The sequence below is a fragment of the Gymnoscopelus braueri genome (assembly GCF_963280865.1).
Source record: "Gymnoscopelus braueri genome assembly, chromosome: 15".
Lineage (NCBI taxonomy): Eukaryota > Metazoa > Chordata > Actinopteri > Myctophiformes > Myctophidae > Gymnoscopelus > Gymnoscopelus braueri.
The window spans coordinates 15,920,567-15,940,867 of NC_137620.1; positions in this window are offsets into that span (position 1 = coordinate 15,920,567).

A 20,301-nucleotide genomic window follows, 5' to 3' on the forward strand; every position below is an offset into this window, starting at 1 on the left:
CTGATGCGCTGGGACCATGGATAAACTGTCTTAATACTGCTGCTATTCTTTGATTATTCTTTTTTGTTTTATTCTGTTGTCGTCTCCACCAAGCCGAAGGCGTGGCCGAGATTGTTTTCGCCCCTGTCCGTCTGTCTGTGTGTGTGTGTCCGTCCGTCTGTGAGCAGCTAATCTCCAGCACCGTTTGACTGATCGGCTCAAAACTTTGCAATACATTTTTGTTACTACTCCTACTGATCTTGTCCAAAACTCACGGAAATCGATACACATTATGTCTGGGGTCATGTGATCAACATATATGAGTCAAATTATTCAGATCCCATTCCAATTGGTTAAGACTGCCTTCCAAAGTTTGCAAGCCCTGGGTAGGCAACCCGGCCTGGCGGAGACCTGTGCACACTTTTCTAGTTGTGTATGTGTTTGTTATGTTGTTTTGCTGCTACAATGTCCAAGGAACCCGTCACAAAAGAATATTGCTCTTTATATGTACCTGTACACAAGATGTGACCGTAAAGAAACCTTCAACCTTGATCTATACTCTCTCACTTAGTATTTTTTCTCAGTTTGTCTATCTGTGTTACTGTTATTCTCTATTGTATTCAATTCTGTCACTTAGTGTTTCTTTTACATTTATAATTAGGTGTGTGCATGTGCGTGCGTGCGAGCGACGCTGATTATGGCTTCTGAAACACGTTGGATCTTTCGCTCAAAAATTTTTCTGAAACTCAGTTTAAAGGGTTAGTTCAGATTTTTTGAGTATTTTCTGTAGGAAATACTTACCATTAATGTAGTGGTTGCAAAGGTATTAATTGATTGCCCGAGTCCCGTGGTCAGAGTTAATGTTTGTGTCCAGAATCACTGCGCCGCGGCAGCCTACTCACGCACAAAATATATGACACAAGAAATAGTACCATGTGACAGAGGGGTCGAAATTGAACGAAACCTGCTCTATATGGTAGAAATAGGTCAACAATACAAATGACGCTAGTTTTTTTAATTAATTTATTTTTAATGAGCGGCCCCCACCAAATCTACTAATCTACCGGAACTACTTCATATTTATCAGAACCGGACCATAACTCTGAACACGGGACTCGGGCAATGCGGGTTTTCGGCGGATTCGGTCACTTTTTGGGGGGCTTTTTGTCACTTTATTTCAGTTCTAGGGTTAGGGTAGGGTTAGGTTAGGGTTATGTTGTTTAATTCTTATTTTTGCGCGCGTGCGCTTCGCGCGCGGGATGTGCACCCACGCACGCGCGCGGCGCGCGCGTGCGTGGGTGCGCAGGGGGGGCCTGATCACTGTGCTGTGCCTCCCGGCCCGGCTTTCAGTTGTTCCGCCACTGGAAAGGCTGTCTGGTCTGTTTCTTCTGACATGACTTACTGTGTGTGTGTGTGTGTGTGTGTGTGTGTGTGTGTTGCTCTATATGTTGTTGATCACATAATTTCACATATGACTGTATTTGTGTGTGTCTGCAGTACGTACTTTTGTGTGTGTGTGCGTGCATGTGCGGCGCCCACGGCCTCACTATGTCCATCTCCTGAGGGCCAGTCGGCAGGCAGGCATCTGGTCTGTTGGCACTGACTGACTGACTGACACACACACACACACACACACACACACACACACACACACACACACACACACACACACACACACACACACACACACACACACACACACACACACACACACAAAAGCAAGAGAGCCAGAGAGAATTGAGAACAGAAAGTGTGTGGGGGGGAGAGAGAGAGAGAGAGAGTTGTAGAAAGGGTAGAAAGTGAAAGAGCCAGTCAGAGAGAGAGGGAGCTTGTTTGCCAGCTAGTTGTTCTTTTGTGTCACTGGCCAAATGAGATCCACAGGCAGGCTGGATAGAAGCCTGGCCACGCTTAGGTCTACATTTCCTACAGCATGCTCTGTAGTTGAGTTCTGGTGATGCCTGTCGTCTTATGCTATACATCAGTGGTTTTCAACCCTTTTCATGTCAAGGTCCAATATTTATTTCGGCATTTGAGCCACGTACCACCATTTGATGAGATTTAGCCTCAGACCCAAAACTTAGACTATTTTGTCCACAATTCCATGCTGTATTGATGTTGGTATCATAGGAGAGATAACAGTCAAACGTTGATCAAAATAACAATTCTTTAATTAAGTAATGCAGATGTTTTACCATAATTTAACCCTTGAGAGCGTAATCATTAAGAGTTAAAGATCTAATAAGGGTCCATTTGTTTACCCACTCTCTATTTAGCTGGGGACCACCTGGAACCCCTTCAAGGACCACTGGTGGTCGCCGGACCACTGGTTGAGAACCATGGTCCTACAGAATGCTCTTTAGTTTAGTTCTGGTGATGCCTATCGTCTTATGCTATAGAGTCTGGAACGACATCCCCTGAGAGCACTGTACGAGCCTTTTGAAAATTGCCAGTAATAGTAAAGTGCAGAGGACAATGCAAGGACAACTCACAACCCCTCTCAATGCGCGGTGAGCTTTTAGATCGGCTGTTTTACTGGGCCCCCTCCTTTTCTTTCGTGTCGTTTTGTGACGTGTGGTGAGCTTGTAGAGTTATTTTCGCTGATTGTCGGCCTATCATGACACAAGACCTACAAAAGGGATGCTAGGGTTCATGTGGTTACACATCAGTCTGTCTTTACGTGTGTGTGTGTGTGTGTGTGTGTGTGTGGTCTAGTTTGTTGGTGGTCAACATAATATACATTGTCTCTGGCCTAGTGTGATAAGCAAACACAATCCATTTTTAAATTAGATTCACAAAGTTTGCTCTCTTTAGCACAAATTGATGATAACCCTCGCACGCACGCACGCACGCACGCACGCACGCACGCACGCACGCACGCACGCACGCACGCACGCACGCACGCACGCACGCACGCACGCACGCACGCACGCACGCACGCACGCACGCACGCACACACACACACACACACACACACACACACACACACCAATTAGAAGGAAGGCATTTTCATTGTACCCTCTCCCCTGTTTTTTTCAAAACAGAGATGTTTCATACATTATAACAGAATGCGATGATAACATTGTGTCTCCTATTTAAACCCCATATGGTTGACTGGAGTCCCTCAGGGCTCTATACTAGTCTCTCTCTCTCTCACTCACTCACTCACTCACTCACTCACTCACTCATAGAAGTTTGAACATCTTGGCAGCAAAAGGAAACAGCATGTTATAGCCACACACGCACGGTCTCTCACTGTACCGCTTTTAACTTTTCTTTAGCACAAGGAAGGACATCTTTCATATAGTTCTGCACAAACTCACTCTCTCTCTCTCTTCTCTTCCCTCTCTAACTTTTGCACCAGCAACAAGGACGCTTGTGATAGTTCCCTCTAATGAGCCTGTGTATCAGCCAATATCACGTTTGTTATTTTTGGCCCCTCGAACGGCAGCAAGCTGTTTCCAATAATTATAATATCTAGAAGAAAATAGAGATATAAGCGTGTTTTTTGGCAGATGAATGGAAATCCAAACAAGGTGCTCTTTGGTACAAGACAAAGTAAAAAAAAAAACATCACAATGGCACTATTGTGGAAGGAAGTAGAAAATGCACCTACGCGTTGCGACTCTCAGCCTTCAAAGTCACCCTGTTGAAGGCTATGTGTTGCAAAAGCGTGGGGGTGCATTTTAAACTTTTCTTGCCATGCATTAGTAATTACAGCACAATAGGCTTTTTAATTATACTATTTGTCTGGAGAAACAGATGCCCGTCGTCCTACGTGCATATTTTAAACAAGTCTTTTCAACCTGCCTTCTTATCTCTTTCTCTCACATTCTCTAAACTCTCTGCAGTTCCATGTACAGTATCTATTCAACGCTTTTGGGACATTGCGGGCCTCGTTCACGAAGCTCAAGACCCGTGTCTGACTCATGAAAGGGTGTGTGCAGTGGTGTAAAGTAACCAAGTACATTTACTCAAGTACTGTACTTAAGTACAATTTTGAGGTATTTGTACTGTACCTTACTTGAATATTTCCAATTTTCAGTACTTTTATTTTTACTCCACTTCATCTCAGAGGCAAATGTTGTACTTTTACTCCACTACGATTATTTGAAAACTTAAGTTACTAGTTACTTTGCAGATATAAATTATTATATTATAAAACATACATTAACCACTTCAGGCCTATTTTATACTTAGGCTGTTTGAAAATAGGAGATCTACAAGCTCACAACGCGTCGCATCGCGACGCGTTGTGAGCTTGTAGATCTCCTATTTTCAAACATTTTAGTACTTTCACTTTTGGTTCTTTAAGTATATTTTGATGCCGATACTTTTTGTACTTTTACTCAAGTAACATTTTGAACACGTGCCTTTTACTTGAAACAGAGTATTATAATTTGTATATTGTGGTAATGCTACTTTTACTTAAAGGGCAAGACCACTTTGGTAGAGGTTTGGGTTGTGTAGTTACCTTGCCATGATGTAACTACAAAGGTGGGCAAGAAATAAAAAATAATTGCTCCATTGATTAGAAATTGATAATTCAAAATATGCTCCCCATTGACTTACACTGTATGGTAAAACAGCTCTCAAAGTCACTATTTTAGCACGTAAACGAACGCAAACAAAGTTGATTCAGACAATATAGAATATCACCAAACCCAGTACTGTTTTTTTTTTAAATAAAAATGTCAACTTCCTGTTGATTTTGCCATTTTTAATAAGTAGAAAACCGCGGATCCGGATCCAGATCTTCAAATAGTAAAATCAACAGGAAGTTGACATTTTTATTAAAAAAACAAACAGTACTGGGTTTGGTGATGTTCTATATTGTCTGAATCAGCTTTGTTTGTGTTCATTTATGTGCTAAAAGAGTGACTTTGAGAGCTGTTTTACCGTACAATGTAAGTCAATGAGGAGCATATTTTTGAATTATCAATTTCTAATCAATGGAGCAATTATTTTTTATTTCTTGCCCACCTTTGGAGTTACATCATGGCAAGGTAACTACACAACCCAAACCTCTACCAAAGTGGTCTTACCCTTTAAGTAAAACATCTGAGTACTTCTTCCACCACTGGGTGTGTGTGTGTGTGCTGTGCAGCATTGATTTGTGTGGATCATCACAGGTGTAGCACATCATAATCGAATGTGCGCTCAGGCGTGCATCATTTGCATTGTTCCACGCCCCCATTGTTCCATGCCATAGAAGGCAACTCGAATATCCAACGTGAAAACCAACGCTTCTCATCGTAATGCCTTGAAAGCAGTGTTGTAAAGTAACTAAGTACATTTACTCAAGTGCTGTACTGTATGTACAGTTTTGAGGTATTTTTTATTTTTTTTACTTTACTGGAGTATCTCCAGTTTTCAGTACTTTTACTTCTACTCCACTACATATTGTAGGCAAATATTGTACTTGTACTTCTACTCCACTGCAATTATTTGAAAACTTACTACTGTAGTTACTAGTTACTTTGTACATTTTGATCATTATTACAAAACATACATTACCCACTTCATCCCTATATACATTTTGGCCATTTGAAAATAGCCGATCTACAAGCTCACAATGCGTCACACCGCAACACATTGTGAGCTTGTAGATCTGCTATTTTCTAAAGATCTTTATTAATTGCACTTGAACATTTGTGAAACGGGACATTCTGTGTAATGAGTACTTCCTACTTTTAGTACTTTAAGTACATTTTGATACCAATACCTTTGTACTTTTACTCAAGTCAATTTTGAATTCCGGACATTTACCTGTAAGTATTTTCTACATTGTGGAATTGATACTTTTGCTTGAGTAAAACATGTGAGTACTTTTTCCACCACTGCTTGACAGTTTACAGATCTGGTTAATTTCCCTTGTGCGATGGATCAGATGAATGTGAATAAAGCATTGCTCCCATGTGTAAATGAGAAGAAGAAAGTTATATAGTTACACAGGGCCAAATAGGCTAATAAATCATGGCAGGATATTAGCTAGTAGCTACATAAGCCTTTTCTTCTGAAAAATGGCTCTCTTTTAAAAACAACAGCAACAATGCGATCATGCTATAATCCATGACATACTGGACCGCTGCTATCTTTTATTAACCACTGAGGGGAAATCCGTCCTATCGGTTCTCAAACTTGTTCATGTCAAAGACCCCCAAAACGATACATATTAGTCCGGGGACCCCCATTTGAAAAGATATGTCAGGGACCGGGGACCCCCATAATAAAAGATTATTACAGCTACATTATAGCCGTGATTCTCAACCATTTAACCTTCAAGGACCCCCAATTTGATATGTATTAGATGATTAAACATTTTAATCTCTGGAACCCCCATTCTACACAGTAAAAAAAAAATGTATTTAACTCAGACAGTGTACAAATGCATGTGTCCACTGTCTGAGTTACAGACCCATACCATTTGGTTCCTAAAACCTAACTATACATTTTATGGCTGGGGATCCCCTGAAACCCCCCCAAGGACCCCCAGGGGTACCCGGACCCCACTTTGAGAATCACTGCTATAAACTTCCAGAACGCTTTTGTTCATTTGATTCAGTATTGATATTGCACCAAGAATAGCCAAAAAGGCGACTGCAAAAGATTGATAGAGTAGTTAACACACTGATAGAGAGAAATAGCCAGAGTCTTCCAATGTCACTTCACAGCCTACTGTGATTCATTGAGCACTATCCAATCAGCAACAATGACGTGCGTACGACGTGCGTGGGTGACGTACTGACATCAGGCTGAAATGGTAATGGTGGAAAATGGTAAACACAAATGGTTTACTTAAGTAAAAGTATCAATACTGCAATGTAGACGTACTCTGTTACAAGTAAAAGTCCGGAATTCAAAATTTACTTGAGTAAAAGTACAAAAGTATTGGTATCAAAATGCACTTAAAGTACCAAAAGTATAAGTACTAAAATGTTTGAAAATAGCAGATTTACAAGCTCACAATGCGCCGCGATGCAACGTGTTGTGAGCTTGTAGATCGGCTATTTTCAAATAGCCTAGGTATAAAATAGGCCTGAAGTGGTTAATGTATGTTTTGTAATATATATATGCAAAGTAACTAGTAACTAAAGTTTTCAAATAATTGTAGTGGAGTAAAAGTACAATATTTACCTCTGAGATGTAGTGGTGTAGAAGTAAAAATATTGACAATTGGAAATATTCCAGTGAAGTAAAGTACCTCAAAATTTAGTAAATGTACTTAGTTACTTTACACCACTGTTAATGGTAACTATAACAGAGAGAAAGGAGGGGAGAGAGAGATAGACGGAGTGAATATTTGAGCGAAGGGGAGAGAGGCGGCGGTAGAATGACGATAGTCATTTACGATGGCTCATTATAGAGCAGCGAGGCAGCAATACGTCATAACTGCACACATCACAGACGGACAGAATACTGATGTGTGCAGCAGAGCCTGCAGTGTAAAGCCCATTTTCATGGCTTTATCCTGCTTATTAGTATCGAATCAGTACTCTGTCACAGTGGTTCTCAAAGTGGGGCCAAGAATTGCCATTGTATAACAGAGTATAAACTAGAAAAAGTGCTCCTCGGAGCACAGGTCTCCGCCAGGTCAGGAAGGTTATTGTGGGCCAGCAATGTTTGGAATTCGCCAATCAGGATGGAATATAAAAAAGTGGACGGAACCATCTTGCTACCTTGACTCTAGATATAATGTGTACCGATTTGCATGATGTTTGGACAAAATTTGTAGGAGTAATGTAAAAAAGAAAAGTGTTGCAAAAATCGGCTTCCTGGTGGCCTTATAATAGGTCAATGTTAAGTGCCACTGGACGTCTAAAACGTCCAATGTAATAAGCCCTGTGCCACAGGACGACTTAAACGTCAAAAAAAAATGTTAGAAAAAAATGTTCAGAACCCAAGATAAATGTTCTGCTCCATTCACTTCTTGTTTAACTTCTTACTGAAAAAGGCTGTATCTCGGCTCCTAAGCACTTTTTTTTTTACAATGAATTTTGGCTGTGGCACTGAATGTTTTTTTTTTACAATGAATTTTGGCCAGTGGCACTGAATGAGTTCAAAGGGTGGCATGTGTTCTTCAACCTAGTGTGCCACACTGAAGGCTCTGTCCCCAAAGGTTCTAATCTCCATTGGGAGAGAGTTCCACAGGGTGGGGGCGGGGCTGCCACGCTGAAGGCTTGCTAGTTTGGGGGGATAGAGAGGAGGTCCAAGTCTGTGGACCGCAGGTTCCGTGACAGAGTACGTTTATGGTAGGAGGCCTGAGAGGTACTGTGGAGCCAGGGAGTTGAGACATCTGTTGGTAAGAAAGGAGGAGTTTGTAATAGATGCAGAACTTTACAGGAAGCCAGTCAGTGTTGCCATGTCTGCTTATTATATTTTGGTTATATTATTAGTTTTTTTGGGCTTGTTTCTAAAGTGCAGTTGCTTATACGGGCTTGTTTCCTAAATGTTGTGTTAACCAGTAGTTCTCAACCTTTTTCAAATATTTCCAATATTCAAAATGTTTCACTTTAAATAGCCAATGCACATGTTTAAAGTGTTAATGTGGCCTAGTCGCTTCTTTTGGGCTTGTTTTAATAGACCTGGTTGCTTGTTTCCCTCGCAAAATCAGGCAACACTGCATGGGGACGTGCTGCCAAGGCTTGGTGCGGGTGGAGAACTACTGGGGCTTTAGTCCTGCATAGATCGATAGGCTTTGCCAGTCAATTCTACCTGCATTTATCTTCCATCCGCCCTTTATTAGCATTTTACATTAGAGCTCTTATACCGGCAGTCCTCTGGCCAAATGAATGGCTTCCACTGGGGATGTGAGCAACTCATTGTTGTGCTATAGTCAACGTGTAGGAGGCATTCATCGACAAGCACATTGATTTGTGTGTGAGTTAATTGAAGATTGTGGTTGTAGAACTAATGGTTACAACGACGCACTAGGTATAGTGTTGTTGTCGGGCAGAAACCTCTTATCTCCATATTTTACCTTTTTTTTTTTTTCATAAATGAACGGCTTACTTGATCATACTACAACTTTTGAATTTGAATCCTGAAAAGTAACAGTTTTGGACACATGTTAGGAGGTCCATCCAACTGTAGTAATAACTGTATAGGCTGCGTTAGACACTTCTTTGACAATTACTTGTCATGTCTGTTCATGAAATTATTGTTATAATTTATCATTATTAATGAATGAATTACTGTGTTGCTGAAACAACAACGAGAGGGGATCGCGCGGCTCACTTTTGCTGTTATTGGACATACTGATATATTCATAAATGTGTCTTCACCTCCTCCAAGGGAGGGATGAAATAAGAGAAAGGAGGCCGCCTGGATAACCCATACACCGTTTTTTTTTGTGGTCATTGTCATAGGTAACACTGAATCCGAAAGCTTTCCCCCACAGTACGAATGCTGGGGTTTAAGTGGTTAGGCTCTATGCACAGCAGCCATATTGGAAAGAAATTGGGGCTCTTCCACACTTCCTGCACAGGTGTTACCAATGATACTAATGAAGGCTCTGTTCCATTCTGGTCAGACAAAGTCAGGGTGCTGATATATTATGCATGTTGGCTCACTGGAAACACTCTGCTACACCAGTGGGTCTCAAAGTGTGGTCCAGGGACCCTCATGGTTCCTTAAAGGGCAAGACCACTTTGGTAGAGGTTTGGGTTGTGTAGTTACCTTGCCATGATGTAACTCCAAAGGTGGGCAAGAAATAAAAAATAATTACTCCATTGATTAGAAATTGATAATTCAAAATATGCTCCTCATTGACTTACATTGTATGGTAAAACTGCTCTCAAAGTCACTCTTTTAGCACAAAAACGAACGCAAACAAAGTTGATTCAGACAATATAGAACATCACCAAACCCAGTACTGTTTTTTTTTTAAATAAAAATGTCAACTTCCTGTTGATTTTGCCATTTTTAATAAGTAGAAAACCCGGACTGGATCGGCGGATCCGGATCCAGATCTTCAAATAGTCATAATAAAATAGCCCAATTTCTTTCCAATATGGCTGCTGAGCATATAGGCTATTGGCTAACAGTATGACGTTTTTGTTTCGTTTTTTTTAAACTAACGTTGTACTGACCTGACCTGCAACAACAACAACTCCTGGTTGAGGAACGGAATGTCATCCCTTCCCAGGCTAGTAATGAGGAGGAGGAGGTGTGAGGCTGTGTAGCAGCAGGCTTTGTTCTGGGCTCTAACCACCCACTACTGAGCCTCCTGACTGATGTCCATCCAGGAACACGCCATCTAAATCCTAACAGGTTTCTGAAAAAACTTATGTTGACTATATCAGTGATGCTCAAACTTTTTCATGTCAAGGACCCCCAAAATGATATGTATTTGGCCGCGGACCCACATCTCAAAATATTTAGTTCCAGGGACCCCCAGAAGATTTAAGTTATTATGTTCAAATATACACTCGGTGCCGCGCTATGAGCTTGTATATCTGCTATTTTTGAATAGCCAAAGTATAAAATAATGGTTATAGCTACAATCTAAAATGACACTGATGCGTTCCCGGATTGAATGGATTATTCAATGAACAAAGCATTCAAATTGCCAATTATATGTCCTGTTTATTTCTTGTTGCCGACAGAGAGTTGGTCTGTTCTGTTGCTGCGCACAGATAAACACAATATAGTTTGTATTTCTCTTGGGACCCACCCACATAATCAGCTGTGCTCGCTTTCCAATGAAAATATAAACCGTACTAGCACAGTAACAACAAAGATAATATTGTGTACAGTTATACAATCATGCTAAAAGGATAACACATCCTATGCATTCAATTCATCAATACATGTAAAGACATACAATACTATACAAGAAACCGTCAATACTAGGAGCAGTAACATAATATTTACAGAAAAACAGTGGGGGGTCATTTCTTTTGGCAAGCTAGAAGACTTGTCTAGGTCCAGTTTGCAAATTGCAGCCAGGTGCGCTTTTTATGGCGGTTTTGAAGGAGGTTAGGGAGTCACACTTTTTGATGGCTGGTGGTGGTAGGGCATTCCACATTTTGGTGGCATAATAGAATGAATTCATCCCCATGTTTGTGCCAAATCTGGGGGGAATGAGATGAGTGGAGCTCCCTCTGGGGCTGTGCCCGTGGGCATTTCTCACTCTTTTGAAGTAGTTAAGACTGGGGCACTGGGCACTGGTCCCTTGAGTATCTTGAAAACCAGGACCATTGCAAGTTGCTGTACTCTTGTCTTCTACCCTGAGCCAATCTAGCCTGGCATGGTCAGACTAATAGCATAGACTCATAGCGCGACTCATAGCGCGGCACTCGCCAAAGAGATCTAAAGTGACACAGATGCGTTCCAGGTCTTAATGAGTTTTAAAAACATGCCTCTGGTGATAAACCCGCCCCATATTTGCATACCTGTCCCTGATTGGTCCCTCACAACTTCGGAGGGAGAGAAATCCAATCTCAACTGAGGGGCCAGACCTAAACTGCAGAGGGATTTTTTTTTCTTCCAATGGTAAATTCGTCTGGAACCAGGCGAGAGCCATCCCACCATAGCATAATGAGCAGGGGTTAGGTGAGTCCTAATCTCTCAAGAACAGATTCTGCACTGCGTTGGAATCTGTCGGGGAGGTTCGTCATAACGTGTGCGCATTCAGATCAGGAAGCAGGCCGCGCTTTACCCAATCAAATGTAGTGGGCGGGATTCACATGTCCGTCGATCTTTCCCCCTCGAAACAAACCCAAACTAATTTAACAATAGCGTCCGCGGAGCAGACAAAACCACGGAAAGATATTCACATTTTAACTTACTCTTTCATCATAGAAACAAGTGGGCTTATAACCAAAACGATCCATGTTCTCTGGGAGAAGTGGTGTTAGTGTTCCGTGTAGAAATATTGTTAGTGGGAATGAAAACATAGTGGCACCCACCGGAAGTGAAAGCTGAAGGCAGACCTCTAAACCCCGGTTTCCTTGCGCACTGGTGTCACGTTTTCTTCCGCCCAGAGCCAACAGACATAGAACAAACAGCAGAGGGCGCTGTTTTTCATTTTCAGTTGGCGATGGGTTCCCAGATTGGGTGAGTCCTATACGTGTGAGGTCTAGTAGTAGTCTGATTAGTTTAGAACACCGTTTCTCAAAATGGAGGGGGAAAAAAGTGTTTTACTGTTAAAAGGATCCCTGGCTAATAAGACAAATATGCTTTAATACATTATAATTGCTCTCTCTAACTAAAATAAAAAATCTGAAACACCTTAAATATTGTATTTATTTTAGAAATAGTTAATGGAGTGGAGGGGAGGGAAGGAGGAAGTACGATATTGACACGGAGAGAAAGAGAAAGGGGGGTGAATACAGATGAGAGGACGGAATGAAGAGAGAAATAAGCAACGGGGGGCGGGGGGCTATACCATGGAGCACAGAGGATTAACGGATGAGCTGATGTGGAAGTCTAGACGTCTTCTCTTTCTTCTCTCGTTCTCACCTATACACCCTTGACTCCCTCCTCTTCCTCAAGTGTGTGAGATGTATTTCTCACTCCTTCCCTCGTTCGTCTCTCGTCGCACTCCTCACCTCCTTCTCACAATCGTACAAATAAATGAGCAGGGAGCGGATGAAAGGGGGAGATCAGGAGAGGAGAGATTGACTCGGAGAAGGAGACGAGACGGGGGGGATGAAAGGAGTGTGAAGTGAACGCATATGACGAGATAAAGGGAGGAGGAAGATGAAGGAGAACCAAGAATCGATAGGGTTTTATTTGTCACTCATAATCCCAGGTACAGATATCCAAATATTGTTGTGACGTGATTCGCAATACTGTGCAACCGTGGCGATGCAATATCATTACTGATGGGTGGAAAAAAACCTGTCACTTTTCTTTATTATTTAGTCCTAAGCAATACTTTTCATGGGTTTAAAGGGATATTTCACTTTCAAACATGTTTGGGGTCATTTTAACGTCCACTCTGGCTTTTGTGAGCACCCCAGACAGTTTTTAAGTTGCTTGATTCAGTATTTAGATATTTGATATTAATTTTAACAGACACGCCCCCTTCCTATACAAATCCATTGTAACTTCAAACTCCATTTTAACTATGTTAGATTCATTGAAAACACCTGTCCTTGGTTCTGGTGACTAATATTGTCCTTTTAATAGGTGAGGAGACCGTGTTTTTTGAATTATCTTTTTAATGTTTTAGATTTTTGAGCAAAAAAAATAATAATTTATGATTCACCGGGAGCCTGACTGGATGGCTTTGTTCCCGAAGCCGTGAGGTTTCCAGTTCGATCCAGGCTCCCCCAGAAGAGTTACTGTCGAAGTGTCCTTGAGCAAGACGCTGAACCCCTAATAGACCGGGAGCCAGGCCCAGCCCTCAGGATGTTCTCTGCTAACTTTTTTTCACTATTATTTCCAGTTAGCATATACCTTGGGCCATCCTAAGTTCATACTGAACACCCCCAACTCGGGGCCGTTTGGTCTCAGGGGCCCCAAAACCCCTTTTTGGGGGCAAAATTATGTTAATGGCAATATTAATTTACTAGAATTACATAAATTGTCTTACACATATGAAATTCGGCATGGAGTATCCTGACACATAGGGGTAAGTAGCAAAATAGGATTCTGGTGCTTGCTACCATTGTATATTTAAATATGACCTACAACATCCCCAGAAACACACAAAAAAAGACTGTCCGCTTGACAAATAACAACAAAGATGATTATTTTCCAGCACTTTATGGTGAATATCACTGCCTCACTTGTATATAGAAAACTTCCCATGTCCCTGAGCTTCAATAAGAGCCCAAGATGACCTTTGTATCTTGACAATTACTCTTTCTGTAGCCAAAATTCTGCACTATACCTCAAATCGGAGAAAATTGAATATTCAGTCATAGTAGAGGCCCTAGGAGGGGTCCACGCGCGACTGCTTAATTTTTTTTTCTAGTTTGGATTTTTGGCATCCATAGGACCTCTAATATAGGGATTTCAATGATCCCAAGAAAAAAAATGTGTCCAAAGTGTGTATTATCAATGTTTGATTACCCCTATGAGACCTGCGGGATTGCTGGCTGGTATGCTGGCGAGACTGTCTTGTGGAGACTGTGGCACGCTCAAATTTAGACGAAGCCCAACGATAGAGATGTCATTTTATTCTAGACAACCTCAGGTTTCCAATGGGACCAACCTTGTCATGTTACCTTGTCGGGAAGGGGGATAAATACCTAATTATTCAAAGTTAGACCAAATTTGGGCGAGGGACAAACGGCCAATTTATGCCAATCTCATGCAGTTTTGGGCAAGAACCATGCAGCTTTTTGCATGCAGTACAAATATGTAATTTCCGCCTATTGTAAAAAGGAGACCACTTTACTGTATCTATAGCTGTATGAGACCACTGTACTTTATCTATTGCTGTATGAGACCACTGTATTGCATCTAGAGACCACTGTACTGTATCTATAGCTATATGAGACCACTGTACTGCATCTGTAGACCACTTTACTGCATCTAGACCACTTTAACGTATCTATTGCTGTATGAGACCACTGTATTGCATCTAGAGACCACTGTACTGTATCTATAGCTATATGAGACCACTGTACTGCATCTGTAGACCACTGTACTGCATCTAGACCACTGTAACGTATCTATTGCTATATGAGACCACTGTACTGCATCTACAGTATAGACCTTTGGTCCAGTGGTCTACAGAGCCTGGGGGGCCCCAGGCTCTGTAACAGCTTGCCCCCAGTGGGGGGCGGTCGCCGCGAAGACTCGGTAGATGCAGTACATTGGTCCTCAGATGCATTAGAGTGGTCTATAGATGCACTAGAGTGGTCTACAGATTCACTACAGTGGTCTACAGATGCACTACAGTGGTCTACAGATGCACTACAGTGGTCTACAGATGCACTACAGTGGTCTACAGATGCACTACAGTGGTCTACAGATGCACTACAGTGGTCTACATATGCAGTATAGTGGTCTACAGATGCACTAGAGTGGTCTACAGATGCACTACAGTGGTCTACAGATGCACTACAGTGGTCTACATATGCAGTATAGTGGTCTACAGATGCACTAGAGTGGTCTACAGATGCACTACAGTGGTCTACATATGCAGTATAGTGGTCTACAGATGCAGTACAGTGGTCTACAGATGCAGTATAGTGGTCTACAGATGCACTACAGTGGTCTACATATGCAGTATAGTGGTCTACAGATGCAGTACAGTGGTCTACAGATGCAGTATAGTGGTCTACAGATGCACTAGAGTGGTCTACATTATGCAGTGTAGTGGTTTATATATTAAGCACAGTGGTCTTATACAGCAACAGATGCGTTACAGTGGTCTAGATACAGTACAGTGGTCTCTAGATGCAGTACAGTGGTCTGATACAGCTATAGATACAGTACAGTGGTCTCTAGATGCAATAAAGTGGTCTCATACAGCAATAGATAAAGTACAGTGGTCTCATACAGCTATAGATACAGTAAAGTGGTCTCCTTTTTACAATAGGCTGAAATTACATATTTGTACTGCACGCAAAAAACTGCATGGTTCTTGCCCAAAACTGCATGAGATTGGCATAAATTGGCAGTTTTTACTTTGAATAATTAGGTATTTGTCCCCCTTCCTGACAAGGTTGGTCCCATTGGAAACCTGAGGTTGTCTAGAATCAAATGATATCTCTATCGTTGGGCTTCGTCTAAATTTGAGCGTGCCACAGTCTCCGAAAGACAGTCTCGCCAGCGTACCAGCCAGCAATCCTGCAGGTCTCATAGGGGTAATCAAACATTGAAAAAAATAATACCCATTTTTTTTCTTGGGATAATTGAAATCCCTATATTAGAGGTCCTATGGATGCCAAAAATCCAAACTAGAAAAACAAATTAAGCAGTCGCGTGTGGACCCCTGTAGCAACTCATAATGTAATAACGGCTCATAATGTAATAACGGTTAATAATGTAATAATCTAAATGTAATAAAAACTCATAATGTAATAATCAGCTCATAATGTAATAACAAAATGTGCGCATAACGTAATAACAGATTTTTCTATAATGTAATAATGTAATAATGTGTTACATTATAAATCTCACGTAGCCACTTATAATGTAATAAAAGTTCATAATGTAATAATGTCTCATATTGTTGAGAAAAGTAAAGTGTTGCATCATAATAATCATTATCAGTATCATGGTCAGTATCATGGTCAGTACCATGGTCAGTATCATGGTCAGTATCATGGTCAGTATCATGGTCAGTATCATGGTCGGTATCATGGCCAGTATCATGGCCAGTACCATGGTCAGTACCATGGTCAGTATCATGGTCAGTATCAATACCATGGTCAGTATCAGTATCATGTCAGTATCATGGTCAGTATCATGGTCAATATCACTACCATGGCCAGTACCATGGTCAGTATCAGTATCATGGTCAGTATCAGTATCATGGTCAGTATCATGTCAGTATCATGGTCAGTATCATGGTCAGTACCATGGTCAGTATCATGGTCAGTATCATGTCAGTATCATGGTCAGTATCATGGTCAGTATCAGTATCATGGTCTGTATCATGGTCAGTACCATGGTCAGTATCATGGTCAGTTTCATGGTCACCATGATACTGACCATGATATTGATATGATACTGACCATAATTAACCATGATACTGGCCATGATACTGGCCATGATACCGACCATGATACTGACATGATACTGACCATGATACTGACCATGATACTGACCATGATACTGACATGATACTAACCATGATACTTATATGATACTGACATTATATTGACATGATACTGACCATGATACTGACATTAAACTGGCCATGATACTAACCATGATACTGACCATGATACTGACATTAAACTGACCATGATACTGACATTAAACTGACCATAATACTGTCATGATATTGACATGATACTGACCATGATACTGACCATGATACTGACATTCTACAGACCGTGATACTGACCATGATACGTACATGATACTGACATTATACCGACCATGATACTGACCATCATACTTGCCAGGAAACAACAATTTGAGCCGTTATTGTCTCCGCCAGGCCGAAAGGCATGGCGAGAGAGTATCCGGGTTGATCACACGACTATATAGTCATGTGATCAACCCGGATCTCTCCGATTTTTTATATTCTATCCTGATTGGCTAAGATTGGCTTCCAAAGTTTGCAAGATTGGTTCGTTTTGAACAAAATGCCTCAAATCATCAACGGAGCGTGCGATTGCCGTGAAATTTTGCGCACACCTTCCCACTAGGCCGAGGAAGAAATGCCACCCTTTTCACATTGGCCTGTTATAGCGCCACCAGCAGGTCTAATTTAGCAAAACACATTTTTGGAACAAAATGCCTCAAATCATGAATGCAGTGTCCGATTGAAAGGCCTAAGAAGAAATGGCACCCTTTTCACATTGGCCTATTATAGCGCCACCAGGAGGCCACAATAACCTACCTGACCTGGCGGAGACCTGTGCTCCGAGGAGCACTTCTTCTAGTTACATTATGCAGTGTTATTACATTATGAGTGGCTACGCAAGGTTCTTAGTGTAACACATTATTACATTATGGGCTCATGATTTTATTACATTATGAGCTGATTATTACATTATGAGCTTTTATTACATTTAGTTTATTACATTATGAGCTTTTATTACATTTAGTTTATTACATTATGAGCTTTTATTACATTTAGTTTATTACATTATGAGCTTTTATTACATTTAGTTGAGCCGTTATTACATTATGAGTTGCTGTAGCAACTCATAATGTAATAACTGCTCATAATGTAATACATTTACAGTAATAAAAGCTCATAATGTAATAAACTAAATGTAATAAAAGCTCATAATGTAATAATCAGCTCATAATGTAATAAAATCATGAGCCCATAATGTAATAATGTGATACATTAAGAACCTTGCGTAGCCCCTCATTATGTTATAACAGTGCATAATGTAATAACGGCTCAAATTGTTGTTTTTATTACATTATGAGCTAATTATTACATTATGAGCTTTTATTACTGTAAATGTATTACATTATGAGCCGTTATTACATTATGAGTTGAGCCGTTATTACATTATGAGTTGCTACAGCAACTCATAATGTAATAACGGCTCATAATGTAATAAACTAAATGTAATTAAAGCTCATAATGTAATAAACTAAATGTAATAAAAGCTCATAATGTAATAAAATCATGAGCCCATAATGTAATAATGTGTTACATTAAGAACCTTGCGTAGCCACTCATAATGTAATAACACTGCATAATGTAACCAGAAAAAGTGCTCCTCGGAGCACAGGTCTCCGCCAGGTCAGGTAGGTTATTGTGGCCTCCTGGTGGCGCTATAATAGGCCAATGTGAAAAGGGTGCCATTTCTTCTTAGGCCTTTCAATTGGACACTGCATTCATGATTTGAGGCATTTTGTTCCAAAAATGTGTTTTGCTAAATTAGACCTGCTGGTGGCGCTATAACAGGCCAATGTGAAAAGGGTGGCATTTCTTCCTCGGCCTAGTGGGAAGGTGTGCGCAAAATGTAACGGCAATCGCACGCTCCGTTGATGATTTGAGGCATTTTGTTCAAAACGAACCAATCCTGCAAACTTTGGAAGCCAATCTTAGCCAATCAGGATAGAAAATAAAAAATCGGAGAGTTCTGTGTTTATCACATGATTATATAGATACTGTGTACTGATTTGCGTGAGGTTTGGACAAAATCTGTAGGAGTGTTATCCAAAAATGTGTTTTGCACAAATCGGCCTCCTGGTGGCGCTATAACAGGACAATCTGAAAAATTGCCGGAGATTAGCTGTTCACAGACACACGGACGGACGGACGGACGGACGGACGGACGGACGGACGGACGGACGGACGGACGGACGGACGGACGGACGGACGGACGGACGGACGGACGGACGGACAGGGGTAAAACATACTCCCTCGCCATGCCTTTCGGCCTGGCGGAGACAATAACGGCTCAAATTGTTGTTTCCTGGCAAGTATGATGGTCAGTATCATGGTCGGTATAATGTCAGTATCATGTACGTATCATGGTCAGTATCATGGTCTGTAGAATGTCAGTATCATGTCAGTATCATGTCAGTATCATGTCAGTATCATGGTCAGTATCATGGTCAGTATCATGTCAATATCATGACAGTATTATGGTCAGTTTAATGTCAGTATCATGGTCAGTATCATGGTTAGTATCATGGCCAGTTTAATGTCAGTATCATGGTCAGTATCATGTCAATATAATGTCAGTATCATATAAGTATCATGGTTAGTATCATGTCAGTATTATGGTCAGTATCATCATGGTCAATATCATGGCCAGTATCATGGTTAATTATGGTCAGTATCATATCAATATCATGGTCAGTATCATGGTGACCATGAAAGTGACCATGATACTGACCATGGTACTGACCATGATACAGATCATGATACTGATACTGACCATGATACTGACCATGATACTGACCATGGTACTGACTATGATACTGACATGATACTGACCATGATACTGATACTGACCATGATACTGATACTGACCATGGTGCTGATATTGACCATGATACTGACCATGATACCGACCATGATACCGATACTGACTTGATACTGACCATGATACTGATACTGACCATGGTACTGATACTGACCATGATACTGACCATGATACTGACATGATACTGACCATGGTACTGACCATGATACTGACCATGATACTGATACTGACCATGATACTGACCATGATACCGATACTGACCATGATACTGACCATGGTACTGACCATGATACTGACCATGGTACTGACCATGGTACTGACCATGATACTGACCATGGTACTGACCATGATACAGACCATGATACTGATACTGACCATGATACTGACCATGGTACTGACCATGATACAGACCATGATACTGATACTGACCATGGTACTGACCATGATACTGACCATGATACTGACCATGATACTGACCTTGGTACTGACCATGATACTGACCATGATACCGATACTGACCATGATACTGACCATGGTACTGACCATGGTACTGACCATGATACAGACCATGATACTGATACTGATACTGATACTGACCATGATACTGACCATGGTACTGACCATGATACTGACCATGATACTGATACTGACCATGATACTGATACTGACCATGGTACTGACCATGGTACTGACCATGATACTGACCATGATACTGATACTGATACTGACCATGGTACTGACCATGATACTGACCATGATACTGATACTGATACTGACCATGGTACTG